Raw genomic sequence first — 18,750 nt, forward strand, 5'->3', positions numbered from 1 at the left:
AATTTTGTCAAAATTTTATTTCTATAGAAAATTTTGTCAAAATTTTGTTTCTAAAGAAAATTTTATAAAAATTTTATTTCTATAGAAAATTTTGTAAAAATTTTATTTCTATAGAAAATTTTGTCAAAATTTTATTTCTATAGCAAATTTTGTCAAAATTTTATTTCTATTGAAAATTTTATCAAAATTTTATTTCTATAGAAAATTTTGTCAAAATTTTATTTCTATAGAAAATTTTTTTCAAAACTTTATTTCTATAGAAAATTTTGTGAAAATTTTATTTCTATAGAAAATTTTGTCAAAATTTTATTTCTATAGAAAATTTTGTCAAAATTTTATTTCTATAGAAAATGTTGTCAAAATTTTATTTCTATAGAAAATTTTGTCAAAATTTTATTTCTATAGAAAATTTTGTCAAAATTTTATTTCTATAGAAAATTTTGTCAAAATTTTATTTCTATAGAAAATTTTGTCAAAATTTTATTTCTATAGAAAATTTTGTCAAAATTTTATTTCTATAGAAAATTTTGTCAAAACTGTTTTTCTATAGATAATTTTGTCAAAATTTTATTTCTATAGAAACTTTTGTCAAAATTTTATTTCTATAGAAAATTTTTTCAAAATTTTATTTCTATAGAAAATTTTGTCAAAATTTTATTTCTATAGAAAATTTTGTCAAAATTTTATTTCTATAGAAAATTTTTTTCAAAACTTTATTTCTATAGAAAATTTTGTGAAAATTTTATTTCTATAGAAAATTTTGTCAAAATTTTATTTCTATATAAAATTGTGTCAAAATTTTATTTCTATAGAAAATTTTGTCAAAATTTTATTTCAATAGAAAATTTTATTTCTGTAGAGACAATTTGGTCAAAATGTTATTCCTATAGAAAATTTGTCAAAATTTTATTTCTATAGAAAATTGTATCAACATTTTATTTTTATAGAAAGTTTTGTCAAAATTTTATTTTTCTAAAGAAAAATTTGTCAAATTTTTATTTCTATAGAAAGTTGTGTCAAAATTTTATGTTTCTAAAGAAAATTTTGTCAAAATTTTACTTCTATAGAAAATTTTGTCAAAATTTTATTTCTATAGAAAATTGCATCAAAGTTTTACTTCTATAGAAAGTTTGGTAAAAATTTTATTTCTATAGAAACTTTTGTCAAAATTTTATTTCTATTGAAAATTTTGTCAAAATTTTATCTCTATAGAAAATTTTGTCAAAATTTTATTTCTATAGAAAAGTTTGTCAAATATTTATTTGAAATTTATTGTACCGCTCTAACCTATGGTTGTGGTCACAAAATAAAAAATAAAATTAAATAATTTTAAATTAAATTGCATTACCCGTCTACTTCAACTTTGGCTTAATATTGTTTTCAATTGGCAATATATTTCACATATACGAGTATGATGGGTATCATATGGACATTTCCTATGATTTTAGTGAACTTCTATTTGTATTGTATTATTTTTTGCACTGTGAAAATCTATGGCGTTATCTTATCGAATGTTTCTACCTGTTCAACTGCACAAACCTGACAATGTTCTCATTAGAGCAAAATTTGTTTCTTGACAATCGTAAATTTCACTTTTATTTTGTTTCGTTTTCAACAAAGACTTCTATTTTCGTGGCAACAAAGATGCTAGACTTAGATTTGTGATACACGATTTCTGTCTTTTATCAAAAGAAAACAAAAACCAAGAGCCTGTGGCATAGAATCGAAACGTATCATTATATGACTCGATAGACAAAGTGACAGAGGGACAACATTACAAGTAAGTCGGTCATTCCCATGGCTGGAAAACATTGCTGGTCAAGCAATGTTGAATACAACAGGCTGATGATGTCAGTGATACTGGAAACTTAACTTAAGTTAATCATGAGATTAAGAGACTAGAAGACGTCTTCGATGGGAGAATGTCATTTTACAATTTTTCCAATTTCAGTTTCTTAGGGCAGTATTTGGGAAAATTTACAGTCTCACTTGTGGAGGTTGTTCGAAATGAAGTGACTCTTTGGTATCTGATTTATCATGGAATAGTTGCCATTGTTCTCCACCAAATGGATAAACGCAGCTTCTCTCGTGTGGCCACTGATGACTGGTTACCATGTTGTCCAGCGTAAGGTCATTGCAATTGCATTTGGCCACAGTTTGGTGTATTTTCATTTGTAGGTCTTTTTATGTTGTCTCCACTCCATTTGGCGTGATGATGTGAAATATGCTAATTGCATTGTGTTGTTTTTAGTTTCCTAGAATCCTTTTTTTTTTTGCTTATATGTCTTGTGGAATAGTACATTGTTAATTTATTGAAATATTTTTTTTTTAAATAAGATAAAAATTAAAATAAAAAAAAAATTAAAATAAATAAAATATTGGGATTTTTAAATCTCAAGTGGAGAAATTTCCACATAAAATGTTGAATGATGAAAAAAAAAACAAACTTAAACCTTAAGCATCTTCGAATTAAATAATACTTTTATATTATTAGTTCAAAAATTAATTCAAAATATCAATAAATAATATTAAATTCGAACAACTCTTGGTACATATTTTTTAAGTTAAAAAATACCACACCTCAAATTTTAGCCATCACGAACACAAACTACCTAGGACCTCAAAAATCCTCATGGACAATTTATCTATTACATCTCTAATTTTTTTTAAATATTTTTAGTAACATATTCCGCCTTTTTATTTATTCATTCTGGGAACTCCCTCAACTGTCATGAGTGATTTCTTTATAGAGAACACCCGCTCAAACTGTATGCATGTCAAATATTTTTGCTTTTCTGCCCGAATGTTTGATCTATGATTTTTTCATTAGAATTACTTAGTTGGTGAAGGGTAGTGGCAGCAGCAATTTATCTGCCACCAGTCCCAAATGGCATTTTATGTAAATTGAAATTCACTTTTTGTAAACGACCTTCAAATATTCCATTAACCTTGCCACTTTGAAAGAGAATGGCTTCCACATATTGTGGGGGCATAAAAAGCGAATAGAAAAAAATCTGATTTTGTTGAAGAAACCCGGGCGTTGGTCTTTTTTTTTCTTCCGAACAGAACGAGAACATAAACATAAGCTCAAATAGTAATGTGCATACGACACCCACTTCTTATGTTTTGTGGATGTATGGAATTAACCAGAAAACTATCATTAATATTACAGCTTTGTATAAAAAAATATAGACAAGAGCATATTATTTTACAGTGAATTTTGTTACAATACGACAAAGTAAGGAGCCCTACAAACAAATGTTTGACATTTCCTCGAAATTTTGTTTCATTATATTTTATTAGATATTTTGACAAAATTTTTATACCCTCCACCATAGGATGGGGGTATATTAACTTTGTCATTCCGTTTGTAACACATCGAAATATTGCTCTAAGACCCCATAAAGTATCTACACAGTCTCACATAAGTTTACATACCCTTGAGGTTTTTACCTTATAACTAAACATGTTTCTTGTTGTTGTTTATAATCCAGACTAAAAAAATCTTCTTGAAAATTGACAAATACTTTGTTTTTTAAATTAATTTACAAAATCTAAAGCATATATATGCATATTTTATTATATTTTATTAATTAAAGAAAATACAATTTCTTAAGTCGTATTTAAACTTGTGTAAGACTGTGTATATTCTGGGTCGTGGTGAAATTCTGAGTCGATCTAAGCATGTCCGTCCGTCCGTCTGTCCGGCTGTCCGGCTGTCCGTCCGTCTGTGGAAATCACGCTAACTTCCGTACGAAACAAGCTATCGACTTGAAACTTGGCACAAGTAGTTTTTATTGATGTAGGTCGGATGGTATTGAAAATGGGCCATATCGGACCACGTTTACGTATAGCCCCCATATAAACCGATCCCCAGATTTGACCTCCGGAGCCTCTTGGAGGGGCAAAATTCATCCGATCCGATTGAAATTTGGTACCTGATGTTAGTATATGGTCTCTAACAACCATGCAAAAATTGGTCCATATCGGTCCATAATTATATAGCTCCCATATAAACCGATCCCCAGATTTGACCACCGGAGCTTTTTGGAGGAGCAAAATTCATCCGATCCGGTTGAAATTCAGTACGTGGTCTTAGTATACGGTTTTTAACAACCATGCAAAAATTGGTCCATATCGGTCCATAATTATATATAGCCCCCATATAAACCGATCCCCAGATTTGACCTCCGGAGCCTCTTGGAGGGGCAAAATTCATCCGATCCGGTTGAAATTTGGTACCTGATGTTAGTTTACGTCCTCTAATAACCATGCAAAAATTGGTCCATATCGGTCCATAATTATATATAGCCCCCATATAAACCGATCCCCAGATTTGACCTCCGGAGCCTCTTGGAAGAGCAAAATTCATCCGATCCAGTTGAAATTTGGTACATGGTGTTAGTATATGGTCTCTAACAACCATGCAAAAATTGGTCCATATCGGTCCATAATTATATATAGTTCCCATATAAACCGTCCCCAGATTTGACGTCCGGAACCTCTTGGAGGAGCAAAAGTCATCCGATACGGTTGAAATTTGGTACATTTTGTCAATATATGGCCTCTAACATCCATGTAAAAATTGGTCCATATCGGTCTTTAGTTATATATAGCCGATGACTTATTACACAAAAATTGGTCCATATCGCCAAAAATAATCTACCAAAACTTTATTTAGAAAGTTTTGTCAAAAGTTTATTTCTATACAAATGTTTGTCAAAATTTTATTTCCATAGAAAATTTTGTCAAAATTTTATTTCTATAGAAAATTTTGTAATCTACCAAAACTTTATTTCCATAGAAAATTTTGTCAAATTTTATTACTATAGAAAGTTTTGTTAAAATTTCATTTCTATAGAAAGTTTTGTCAAAAGTTTATTTCTATAGAAATGTTTGTCAAAATTTTATTTCTATAGAAAATTTTGTAAAAAATTTATTTCTGTAGAAAATTTTGTCAACATTTTATTTCTATACAAAATTTTGTCAAAATTTCATTTCTATACAAAATTTTGTCAACATTTTATTTCTATAGAAATTTTTGTCAAAATTGTATTGCTATAGAAAATTTTGTCAACATTTTACTTCCATAGAAAATTTTGTCAACATTTTATTTCTATAGAAAATTTTGTCAAAATTTTATTTCTATAGAAAATTTTGTCAAATTTTTATTTCTATAGAAAATTTTGTCAAAATTTTATTTCTATAGAAAATTTTGTCAAACTATGTAGATTATATACGTATTTAATCGGCCTTTTTTTGTTTAATATATACCCCGTATGGGCTAACTTACAATTTAGAAGACAGTGTTAAAAAGTTTTACGATACCTTGCCATCGGCAAGTGTTATCGCAACCCAAGTAATTCGATTGTGGATGACAGCTTTTAGTAGAAGTTCCTACGCAATCCATGGTGGAGGGTACATAAGATTCGGCCTGGCCGAACTTACGGCCGTATATACTTGTTTTTGTATAGAAAATGTCGTTGATATTTCATTTCTATTAAAAAATTCACCGATATTCAATATTAATGGAAAATAACTTTAAAAATATTTTCAAAATTTTATTTCTATAGACAAGTTTCTAAAAATTTTATTTCTGTAAAAAATTTTGTCAAAATTTTATTTCTATAAAAATTTTGTCAAAATTTTATTTTTATAGAAAATTTTGTCAAAATTTTATTTCTATAGCAAATGTTGTCAACATTTTTGTCTATAGAAAATTTTGTCAAAATTTTATTTCTATAAAAAATTTTGTCAAAATTTTATTTCTGTAGAAAATTTTGTTTTTGTATTTCTATATAAAATTTTGTCAACATTTTATTTCTGTGTGAAAATTTTATCAAAAATTTATTTCTATAGAAAATCTCGTCAAAATTTTATTCCTATAGAAAATTTTCCCAAAATTTTATTTCTATAAAAAATTTTCTCAACATTTTATTTCTATAGAACATTTTGTAAAAATTTTATTTCTACAGAAAATTTTGTAAAAATTTTTATTTCTATAGAATTTTGTCAAAATTTTACTTCTATGGAAAATTTTGTCAAAATTTTATTTCTATAGAAAATTTTGTCAAAATTTTGTCAAAATTTTATTTCTATATAGAAAATTTTGTCAAAATTGTATTTCTATAGAAAACTTTGTCAAAATTTTATTCCTATAGGAACTTTTCTCAAAATTTTATTTCTATAGACAATTTTCTCAAAATTTTATTTCTACAGAAAATTTTGTCAAATTTTTATTTCTATAGATATGTTTATCAAAATTTAATTTCTATAGAAAATTTTGTCAAAATTTTATTTTTATTTCTGTGAAAATTTGATTAAAATTTTATTTCTATAGCAATTTTTGTCGAAATTTTATTTCTATTGAGAATTTTGTCAAAATTTTATTTCTGTGGAAAATTTTATCAAAATTTTACGTCTATAGAAAATTTTGTCAAAATTTTATTTTTATTTCTGTGGAAAATTTTATCAAAATTTTATTTCTATAGAAATTTTTGTCGAAATTTTATTTCTATTGAGAATTTTGTCAAAATTTTATTTCTGTGGAAATTTTTTTCAAAATTTTTATTTCTATAGAAATTTAATTTCTGTAGAAAATTTTGTCAAAATTTTCCACAGAAATAAAATTTTGACAAAATTTTCAATAGAAATAAAATTTCGACAAAAATTTCTATAGAAATAAAATTTTGATCAAATTTTCCACAGAAATAAAAATAAAATTTTGACAAAATTTTCTATAGACGTAAACTTTTGATAAAATTTTCCACAGAAATAAAATTTTGACAAAATTCTCAATAGAAATAAAATTTCGACAAAATTTTCTATAGAAATAAAATTTTAATCAAATTTTCACAGAAATAAAAATAAAATTTTGACAAAATTTTCTATAGAAATTAAATTTTGATAAACATATCTATAGAAATAAAAATTTGACAAAATTTTCTGTAGAAATAAAATTTTGAGAAAATTGTCTATAGAAATAAAATTTTGAGAAAAGTTCCTATAGGAATAACATTTTGACAACATTTTCTATAGACGTGAAATTTTGATAAAATTTTCCACAGAAATAAAATTTTGACAAAATTCTCAATAGAAATAAATCGACAATTTTGTTAAAATTTTATTTCTATATATTCAATTTCATAGCTAAAAATCAAAAAAAAAAAAAAAAAACAAGTATATACGGCCGTAAGTTCGGCCCGGCCGAAGCTTATGTACCCTCCATCATGGAGTGCGTAGAAACTTCTTCTAAACACTGCCATCCACAATCGAATTACTTAAGTTGCGGTAACGCTTGCCGATGGCAAGATATCTTAAAACCTCCTAACACCATCTTCTAAATTGTATGTAAGTCCATACGTGGTATATATTAAATCAAAAAAGATCGATCCAATACGTATATAAAATTTTCTACAGAAATACTATTTTAACAAAATTTTCTATAGAAATAAAATTTTCACAAAATTTTCTATAGAAATAAAATCTTTGTAGATTGTTTTTTGGCTCGAGTGGCAACCATGATTATGAACCGAATAAAATTTGAACAAAATTTTATAGAAATAAAATTTTGACAAAATTTTCTATAGAAATAAAATTTTGACAATGATGAAAATTTTATTATGAACCGAATAAAATTTTAACAAAATTTTCTCTAGAAATAAAATTTTGACAAAATTTTCTATAGAAATAAAATTTTGGTAGATGATATTTGAACAAAATTTTATAGAAATAAAATTTTGACAAAATTTTCTATAGAAATAAAATTTTGACAATGATGAAAATTTTATTATGAACCGAATAAAATTTTAACAAAATTTTCTCTAGAAATAAAATTTTGACAAAATTTTCTATAGAAATAAAATTTTGGTAGATTATTTTTGGCTCTAGTGGCAACCATGATTATGAACCGATATGGACCAATTTTTGTGTGATTGGACCAATTTTGGTATGGTTGTTAGCGACCATATACTAACACCACGTTCCTAATTTGAACCGGATCGGATGAATTTTGCTCCACCAAGAGGCTCCGGAGGTCAAATCTGGATAACATTTTATATGGGGGCTATATATAATTATGGACCGATATGGACCAATTCTGGCACGGTTGTTAGAGATCATATACTAACACCATGTTCCAAATTACAACCGGATTGGATGAAATTTGCTTCTCTTGGAGACTTCGCAAGCCAAATCTGGGGATCGGTTTATATGGGGGCTATATATAATTATGAACCGATGTGGACCAATTTTTGCATGGTTGTTAGAGACTATATACCAATATCATGTACCAAATCGGATCGGATGAAATTTGCTTCTCTTTGAGGCTCCGTAACCCAAATCTGGGGATTGGTTTATATGGGCGCTATATATAATTATGGGCCGATGTGGACCAATTTTTGCATGGTTGTTAGAGATCATATACCAACACCATATACCAAATTTCAGCCTGATCGGATGCAATTTGCTTCTCTTTGAGGCTTCGCAATCCAAATCTGGAGATCGGTTTATGTGCGGTCTATATATAAGTAAGGACCGATATGGACCAATTTTTGCATGGTTGTTAAAGACCATATACCTACATCATGTACCAAATTTCAGCCGGATCGGATGAAATTTGATTCTCTTTGAGGCTCCGCAAGCCAAATCTGGGTATCGGTTTATATGGGGGCTATATATAATTATGAACCGATGTGGACCAATTTTTGCATGGTTGTTAGAGATCATATACCAACACCATATACCAAATTTCAGCCGGATCGGATGAAATATGCTTCTGTTAGAGGCTCCACAGGCCAAATCTGAGGGTCCCTTTATATGGGGGCTATACGTAAAAGTGGACCGATATGGCCCATTTTCAATACCGTCCGACCTACATCAATAACAACTACTTGTGCCAAGTTTCAAGTCGATAGCTTGTTTCGTTCGGAAGTTAGCGTGATTTCAACAGACGGACGGACGGGCGGACATGCTTAGATCGACTCAGAATTTCACCACGACCCAGAATATATCTTAGAGCAATATTTCGATGTGTTACAAACGGAATGACAAAGTTAATATACCCCCATCCTATGATGGAGGGTATAAAAAAATTATATATAAACTAATTATAATATATATACCAAGATACTATACAATATCTTGTCAAAAGTTTTTTGTATTGAAAATGTCGTTAATATAACATTCCTATAAAAAAGTTCGCGGTATTCAATATTAATGGAAAATAACTTTTAAAATATTTTCAAAATTATATTTCTATAGAAAATTTTCTAAAAATTTTATCCTTATAGATAATTTTGTCAAAATTCTATTTCTATAGAAAAATTTGTCAAGATTTTATTTCTATAGACAATTTTGTCAAAATTCTATTTCTATAGAAAATTTTGTCAAATGTTTTATTGAACATTTTGTTAAAATTTTATTTCTATGGAAAATTTTGTCAAAATTTTTATTACTATAGATAATTTGGTCAAAATTTTATTTCTACAGAAAATTTTGTCAAATTTTTTTTTTCTATAGAAAATTTTGTCAAAATTTTATTTCTATAGAAAATTTTGTCAAAATTTTATTTCTATAGAAAATTTTGTTTCTATAGAAAAATTGGTCAAAATTGTATTTCTATAGAACATTTTGTTAACATTTTATTTCTATAGAAAATTTTGTCAAAATTTTATTTATATAAAAAATTCTGTCAAAATTTTGTGTCTCTTGTAAAGTTTGTCAAAATTTTATTTCTATCGAAAATTTTGCAAAATTTTATTTCTATAGACATTTTGATCAAAATTTTAAATTGGATGTAGGGTATTATTTATTCAATTTCATAGCTAAAAATCAAAAACAAAAAAAAATTTTATATACCAAACACCTCTTTTCAATGTCCGCGGTCATTTCATTGTTCTGACCGAACTTCCACGCCAAACCATAAACTATTGGCCACAAATACCTTTGGCATGTTTGACAAGGTTTATGCTCTAGCTTGTCACTCTCATTAGGAGATGTTGGTGGTGGTGGTGGACCACAGATGCAATGATGTGGCGAGTAAGAGTCAATGTTTCATGTACTATTTAACCATGCACTAAGCGGACAACACGCGTCTAAAACATTGTCACGTTTTTTGTTAAATTTAATGTTACAACTTTAACTAATATGGCTTTATTCATTGGTCGCAACCCACCAAAATTTAAACAAAAAAAGAACTACTGACAGCAAGAACTCACCAAACTGTTGGTATTATCTGAAAACTTTAATCATTTACATTGGTAACGAAATCGAAACGAAATTGAAGAGAACAGAACAGACTTGAATGAAAAAACTGAAACCATATTACTTCATGTTATGAAATACACGGTGAACATTTTATAAAATATATGTTATAGAAAAAATTTAAATTAAAAAACAAAAAAATCATATTTAAATATATAGTAAAACAAATTAAAAATTCGCTTATAGAAAATTTCGATCCCTTCCACGATCATCATGAGTACAATTTATGTGTTATTAGATCTATTTTTGATGCATTACATACAGATTGATGTGGTTACTAAAGCTCCTCCCCTTATTGGGGGGTATAAAAGAAATTTAAATGCTTTCTATTCTCATATAATTTTTTATGATGTAAATGGTGTTAATATTGCCTATTCTTTGCCACCCAGCAAAAAAGCAAAAAAGTAGTGAAAATGTTCTTTTGGATCCGGAAGTGGTGCAAAATTGGCGCAGAAGTAATAAATTTTACATGGGCTTGTCATAGGACGGATGTCCACAATTTCAACAGCCGTTGCACTGAATATGCATCATTTCTTTAGATGTGATCCGAATTCAGTGTTTTGGATGTGAATTAAAAAAAATTGTGATATTTTGATAAATAATTAATTTGCATAATTTTTTATGATTTTTAATGCAATCTAACACTTTTCTGAAACCCTTGATCTCAAATATTTTCAAAATTTCGCAATTTTTCTAGATGAATTTAGAAAGTTTTTCGACAAAATTTAAATAATATATACCATTTTATTAATCCTTAACCTGTTTTTAACATATTTGAAAAATGTTAAAAATGTCTTTTAAAAGTATGAAAAAACCCGAGTTATAAAAAATTGATTTAAAAGAACGTCCTGAGTAGTTAAAATAAAGAACATCTCTGGAAGGACATATTTGGAAGTGCTTTTAATGTTGTGCCTTTAGAAGTACTTCCATTTTTTTTGCTGGGCAAATAAGGAATGTATTATATTAAGTCTGCATCTTCATTTCACCCTAACAAACTGACTGTAGACAAAAGTGTCATGTAAACGATCAATCGATTTGTTTGATATTGTTGTACTGCATCATTTGTTGGAGAATTTTCATTTAAAATGTGTTTACTGCAATTGAATTCAGCATCCTTTGTTACTCCAATTCTCCAAATTCGTTGTAAGCTTAGTTTCACTTTCATTTGAATTTGGTAAAATAGGTCTCTAAAAGTAAACACAAATATTTAATTAACTTGAAATCAGGCAACAGAGACCACGTTCTGTTCTCATGGCCTCAATTGTAGTTTAATTTTGCATGTGCTATGACCGTTTCTGTTGAAGATGTTATAGGAATTGTAGAAGAAGAATTTCAAAATAACTCAATTAGATCACACACTAGCTGAAAATATCATGATTCGGATGTTCTAGGGAACTATTTAGGAATGGTCTAAATGCATTGACACTGAAAGTTAAATTTCTAATAAAAACGTTCTGCATATGGAATAAGGAATGGAATGTGTCTCATGAGTCACTCTAAAATTTCATTAAGAAATGGGATCTGAATACAAAGATGACATGGTGGATACCAAAATTCAGAAAAATGACCAGCTAGAGGGCACATCGTACTCCTAGCATAGTTGTATATCAGCTGACTCGTGATGCTATTATCCACCAAAAAAAAAAACAACAACAACTATGTGGTCAGGGTATAATTACTTTAATAAGAGTATATATGACCGAAATTTCGGTCAGACCGATTCTTATGTATTCTCCACCATGGAGAATACAAGTCATCCACAATCGAGTTACTTGGCTTGTGATCACAGTTGCTGATGGTAAAGTTTTATTCTTAACATTTTCTTATTAATTTAGTCTATAAGAGTATATGCTAACTAAACGTAGTTACTTACCTATACAACCCTCCTATACTCCCATCCTGTGATGGAGGTACATAAATGTCCACCCATACCCATCCCATAAACCTTTATAAATATAGGTTACTCTTCCCGATCATTTAGGTACACAGGAGACGCACACCAATGATAGCTTCAAACAGAAGCGTTCACAGAATTTTGTGTCGTGTGAGTCCAAGCGGAAATTTATTCTTGGGTCTGGTTGACCAAGACATTTTTCTATTGGTTCGATATAATATCAATGGGTGATAGTCTCTGCGTACGTCCCTGCCCACAGGTATTAACCGATTCTCTAATAGGGGTTTCTCAATTGATGGGACTTTCGTTGCGTTTATGGTCGGAAACTGTAGAATTTTTAGTTCTACGAAACTTGTGTTCGTAGGTTATAAGAAGTGGTTGAGCTTATAAGATTGCAATTGTGTGGAGTTTGGGTGGCTTCGAGATGTCTGTAGGTGGACGGAGATTCGTTCGTTGATGATCGAAAACTATTGAATTCGGAGAATTCTACTTGGGAACCGGTGTTTTTCATATTTCAGTCGTCTGCTATTTTCGTCTTTCAGTCGTCTGCGGTTCGATACAGTTGTGTCATGTTATTTCCTCATGGGTAGCTAATAGAAGTCGCCTCAGCTTCGATGTCGGTAGTTGTAGTTAGAAGCAACTTTTGTTTAATAAAATTTTTGGATTCGATAGAAATATTTTCGTTATAGGGTCTGGTTTTGGTCTATGCATACTACTATAGAACTACATAGAAACTTTGGATCTTAGAAAACAACATTTTTACAAAATTTTCTATAGAAGTAAAATTTTGACAAAATTTTCTATAGAAATGAAATTTTGACAAAATTTTTATAGAAATAAAATTTTGACAAAATTTTCTATAGAAATAAAATTTTGACAAAATTTTCTATATAAATAAAACTTTTACAAAATTTTCTATATAAATAAAATAGAAATACATGTTTTACAAAGTTTTTTTTTTTTTTGGTGGCTTCCAGATATCTGTAGGTGGACGGAGATTCGTTCGTTGATGATTGAAAACTATTGAATTCGGATAATTCTACTTGGGAACCGTCGTCTGCGGTTGGATACAGTTGTTTGATGTTATTTCCTAATGGGTAGCTCATAGTAGTAACTTTTGTTTAATAAAATTTTTTGATTCGATAGAAATATTTTCGTTATAGGATCTGTTTTTGATCTACTTATGCACACTACTCTAGAACTACATAGAAACTTTAGATCTTAGGAACTCAGTGGTGAAGAACTCGGTGGAGCGACTGTAGATCGGAAGGACTCGATGGTGGAATTTTAAGTTCGAAAAAGTCAGTTGGAGAATTTTACATCCAAAGGTCTTATCGGGATTTTTTTACTGTTTGGTAGAATTCTTTATATTTTGGTAGCTTTTGCAAAAAGGAGAAATAAACTTTTGACAAAATTTTCTATAGAAATAAAATTTTGACAAAATTTTCTATATAAACAAAATTTTGACAAAATTTTCTATATAAATAAAATTTTGACAAAATTTTCTACAAAAATAAAAATTTGACAAAATTTTCTATAGAAATAAAATTTTGACAAGATTTTCTATAAAAATAAAAATTTGACAAAATTTTCTATAGAATTAAAAAAAAAATTTCTATAGAAATGAAATTTTGACAAAATTTTCTATAGAAATAAAATTTTGACAAAATTTTCTATAGAAATAAAATTTTGACAAAAATTTCTATATAAACAAAATTTTGACAAAATTTTCTATATATAAATAAAATTTTGACAAAATTTTCTATAAAAATAAAAATTTGACAAAATTTTCTATAGAAATAAAATTTTGACAAGATTTTCTATAGAAGTAAAATGTTGATAAAATTTTTACAAAATTTGACAAAATTTTCTATAGAAATAAAATTTTGACAAAATTTTCTATATAAATAAAACTTTGACAAATTTTTCTATATAAATAAAATTTTGATAAAAGTTTCTATAGAAATAAAATTTTGACAAAATTTTCTATAGAAATAAAATTTTGACAAAATTTTCTATAGAAATAAAATTTTGACAAAATTTTCTATAGAAATAAAATTTTGACAAAATTTTCTATAGAAATAAAACTTTGACAAAATTTTCTATAGAAATATAATTTTGACAAAATTTTCTATAGAAATAAAATTTTAACAATATTTTCTATAGAAATAAAATTTTGACAAAATTTTCTATATAAATAAAATTATGACAAAATTTTCTATAGAAATAAAATTTTTACAAAATTTTCTATAGAAATAAAATTTTGACAAAATTTTCTATAGAAATAAAATGTTGACAAAATTTTCTATAGAAATAAAATGTTGACAAAATTTTCTATAGAAATAAAATTTTGACAAAATTTTCTATAGAACTAAAATTTTGACAAAATTTTCTATAGAACTAAAATTTTTACAAAATTTTCTATAGAAATAAAATTTTGACAAAATTTTCTATAGAAATAAAATTTTCACAAAATTTTCTATAGAAATATAATTCAGACAAAATTTTCTATAGAAATAAAATTTTGACAAGATTTTCTATAGAAGTTAAATGTTGACAAAATTTTTACAGAAATAAAATTGTGACAACATTTTCTATATAAATAAATTGGGAGCCACCGTGGTGCAATGGTTAGCATGCCCGCCTTGCATACACAAGGTCGTGGGTTCGATTCCTGCTACGACCGAACACCAAAAAGTTTTTCAGCGGTGGATTATCCCACCTCAGTAATGCTGGTGACATTTCGGAGGGTTTCAAAGCTTCTCTAAGTGGTTTCACTGGAATGTGGAACGCCGTTCGGACTCGGCTATAAAAAGGAGGTCCCTTGTCATTGAGCTTAACATGGAATCGGGCAGCACTCAGTGATAAGAGAGAAGTTCACCACTGTGTTATCACAATGGACTGAATAGTCTAAGTGAGCTTGATACATCGGGCTGCCACATAACCTAACCTAACCTAACCTATATAAATAAAACTTTGACAAATTTTTGTGTATAAATAAAATTTTGATAAAATCTTCTATAGAAATATATTTTTTACAAAATTTTCTATAGAAATAAAATTTTGACAAAATATTCTACAGAACTAAAACTTTCACAAATATTTCTATAGAAATAAAATTTTGACAAAATTTTCTATAACAAAAGTGTTGACAAAATTTTCTGTAGAAATGAAATTTTGGCAATATATTTAAAAAAATTAAAATTTGAAAAAAAATTCTATAAAAATCAAATTTTGACGAAATGTTCTATAGAGATAAAATTTTAACAAAATTGTCTTTTTTGACAAAATTTTCTATAGAAATAAAATTTTGACAAAATTTTCTATAAAAAAATGTTGACAAACAACATTTTCTATAGAAATAAAATTTTGACAAAATTTTCTATAGAAATAAAATTTTGACAAAATTTTCTATAGAAATAAAATTTTGACAAAATTTTCTATAGAAATAAAATTTTGACAAAATTTTCTATATAAATAAAGCTTTGACAAATTTGTCTATATAAATAAAATTTTGATAAAATTTTATATAGAAATATTTTTTTACAAAATGTTCTAAAAAAATAAAATTTTGATAAATAATCTACAGAAATAAAATTTTCACAAATATTTCTATAGAAATAAGATATTGACAAAATATTTTGTAGAAATAAGATTTTGACAAAATTTTCTATCGAAATAAAATTTTGACAAAATTTTCTATAAAAATAAAATTTTGACAAAATTTTCTATAAAATTAAAATTTTGACAAAATTTTCTATAGAGATAAAATTTTAACAATATAGAATAGAATATAGAATGTTCTATAGAAATAACATGCTGTAAAATAAGATTTTTTCTTTGGTAGTTGTTTTGTGAAATTATCCCCCAATTCTGGAGGATTATTTTTTGCTCGTGTGACAGCCGTGCTCTCGTACCTAATTGTAAGTGGAAATATGTTACAATGGCCCAAGTCTATGTAACCAATATGCATGAAATGTAAGCTCTTGAGCCTCGGAGTTTTAATTTTATCGACTTGAAGTTCTGCACATTGTGGTAGTTTCCAGCTTTTGCTCAACGTGTGGAAATTGGACCGATCTCCAGATTGGACTTCGTCAATCTTTAGGGGGTCGGTTTCCATCCGATCGACTTTAATTGTTTATCTAAGTTAGGCAAACAAATTAAAATTTTTCTGCCCGATCTTTAAATTGTTAAAAATTTTCAGAAAATCTATCGGTTTCGATTCTACGAAGAAGGATATATTTGTGAGCGGTCAAAAACTGTGCTGAATTCTACAATTTTCTTTTTTTAATTTCTCCATTAACCTTGGCCTGGTACAAAGAACCTTTGTTTTTGTTGTCAATTGGTTTACAAATGTTAGATAGCTAATCTCTATCAAATCTCAAAAAGAGTCGATATAGAGTTTGTTCCCTAAGTGAGCAGGCAGAACTGAAATGGAATAGCATTTCATTTGACATTGATTTACTTTCCATATCAAAGTCAATTGACATCTGTACAAAGGAAATTACACAATTGGATGACATCTAACCATTTGCTAGACAATCGGACAGACTTGCAAGAAGGTTCTTAAAAAGCTAAAGATTATATAACAAACAATTGATCTAAGAAAGCACCTTCTAACTTAAGACTGCTAATTCCATTTCCATTTAACTTCCTTGTTAATGGCAGCTGAAATAGCTTACAATAGATAGATTTGCATAGACCATAGCTGATGGTCCAATAAACATCTGCATAATCTTCATTTCTCTGATGTGTGTGTGTGTGTGTGTTTTTTTTTTTGAAAAGGAAGAAAAGAAGCAAAATGTAAGAAAATTTACATATTTCTCTTAGTTCGATTTTTATTCAAGTAAGAGTACATTAGAACAAGCCTTTAATTAGTTTAGAAAACGATATTGCCTCCATAGATTGTGTCTGTCCTTTAACCCGTTTATTCTTCAGTATCATCACAAATAAAGTGAAATGGAAAACTCATTAGAATGCAATGCAGTAAAGAGATTGAAATGAATCTAAATCTTTTTCACTTGGCGGGAGTGATTCTGCGTGCGTGTGTGTGAGTTGCTGTGTTACATTATGCCGATAGAGATGAATATATGGCCATTAGTCTCAATGATCTTATTTATGGTTATAGGAAAGCTAAACAAGATCACTTTCCTCTCCCATGAACTAAGACTGCTGATGGCTAGTTGTTATTGTAGAAAATAGTTTTCCTTTTAATGCTTTGAATTAAAACAAACGTTCTTCTTCGAATTTGAAAAGTGGTGGTAGACTAGTAAGCACTCTACCACAGGATTACTATAAATGGAAAGAAGTAGCACCGTTGATTTTTCGCGTAGGTTTATAACTTCTTCTTGAATTTGTCGAAAAATATTTACTTATTTTTGTGGTATGCGCGCAATATTGGCGTTTGTAATAAAGTTCAGTTAAAATTATTTAAATTTTCTAAAATTAACCAAAATGTTCCATCTTGTTGGGTAGTAAATTCATATAGTAAATTCATATGAGCAAGTAGGTTTTTGTGTCTATCTCATAGACGTGGGCTTTAACCTCAAGATTACATAATTTTAATATTAAACACCGCTTATTTATCATCCTCAATTAAAAAAGCAGGGAACACTTTATTATAATTGGCAAATTTGATAAATTTTAGACTCTACGTCAACGAGATGGCTGTGCTGTTCAATATTTACCTAATATTGATGCGTGATCTCAGGAGTATACCAGGGATTAGTTAGCAATCTGATCTCCATATCGAATATCTGGAGAATGGTAAAACGATCAGAGGTATGTACTATGCCGAATTATTGCAGGGAGTCGAAGAAAAATCGGTCCCATATGACACGGCTAGGTTAGTTTAGGTGGCAGCCCGATGTAACAGGTTCACTTAGACTATTCTATTGTGATACCACATTGGTGCTGTCCGATTCTACGTTAATCTCAATGACAAGGGACCTCCTTTTTATGGCTGAGTCCGGACGGCGTTCCACATTGCAGTGAAATCACTTAGAGAAGTTTTGAAACCCTCAGAAATGTCACCAGCATTACACGAACTCACTTACAAAATCCCCGAAGGTTGTTAGTGGCACTAAGCGAAATATTGGAAATAAATATTAAAACAATTCAATAATCGATTGTTTCTATGACATCAAGCCAACAAAATTAATAACAAAAATATCTTCTACAGAAAATTTTGTCAAAATTTTATTTCTATAGAAAATTTGGTTAACATATTATTTCTATAGATAATTTTGTCAAAATTTTATTTCTATAGAAAATTAGGTCAACATTTTATTTCTATGGAAAATTTTGTAATTTTTTTTTTCTATGGAAAATTTTGTCAAAATTTTGTTTCAATAGAAAATTTGGTAAACATTTTATTTCTATAGATAATTTGGTTAACATTTTATTTCTATAGAAAATTTTGTCAAAATTTTATTTCTATAGAAAATTTTGTCAAAATTTTATTTCTATAGAAAATGTTGTCTAAATTTTATTTCTATAGAAAATTTTTGTCAAAATTTTATTTCTATAGAAAATTAGGTCAAAATTTTATTTCTATGGAAAATTTTGTAAAAGTTTTTTTCTATGGAAAATTT

This window comes from Haematobia irritans, chromosome 5 (genome assembly GCF_050003625.1).
Source record: "Haematobia irritans isolate KBUSLIRL chromosome 5, ASM5000362v1, whole genome shotgun sequence".
Taxonomy (NCBI): Eukaryota; Metazoa; Arthropoda; class Insecta; order Diptera; family Muscidae; genus Haematobia; species Haematobia irritans.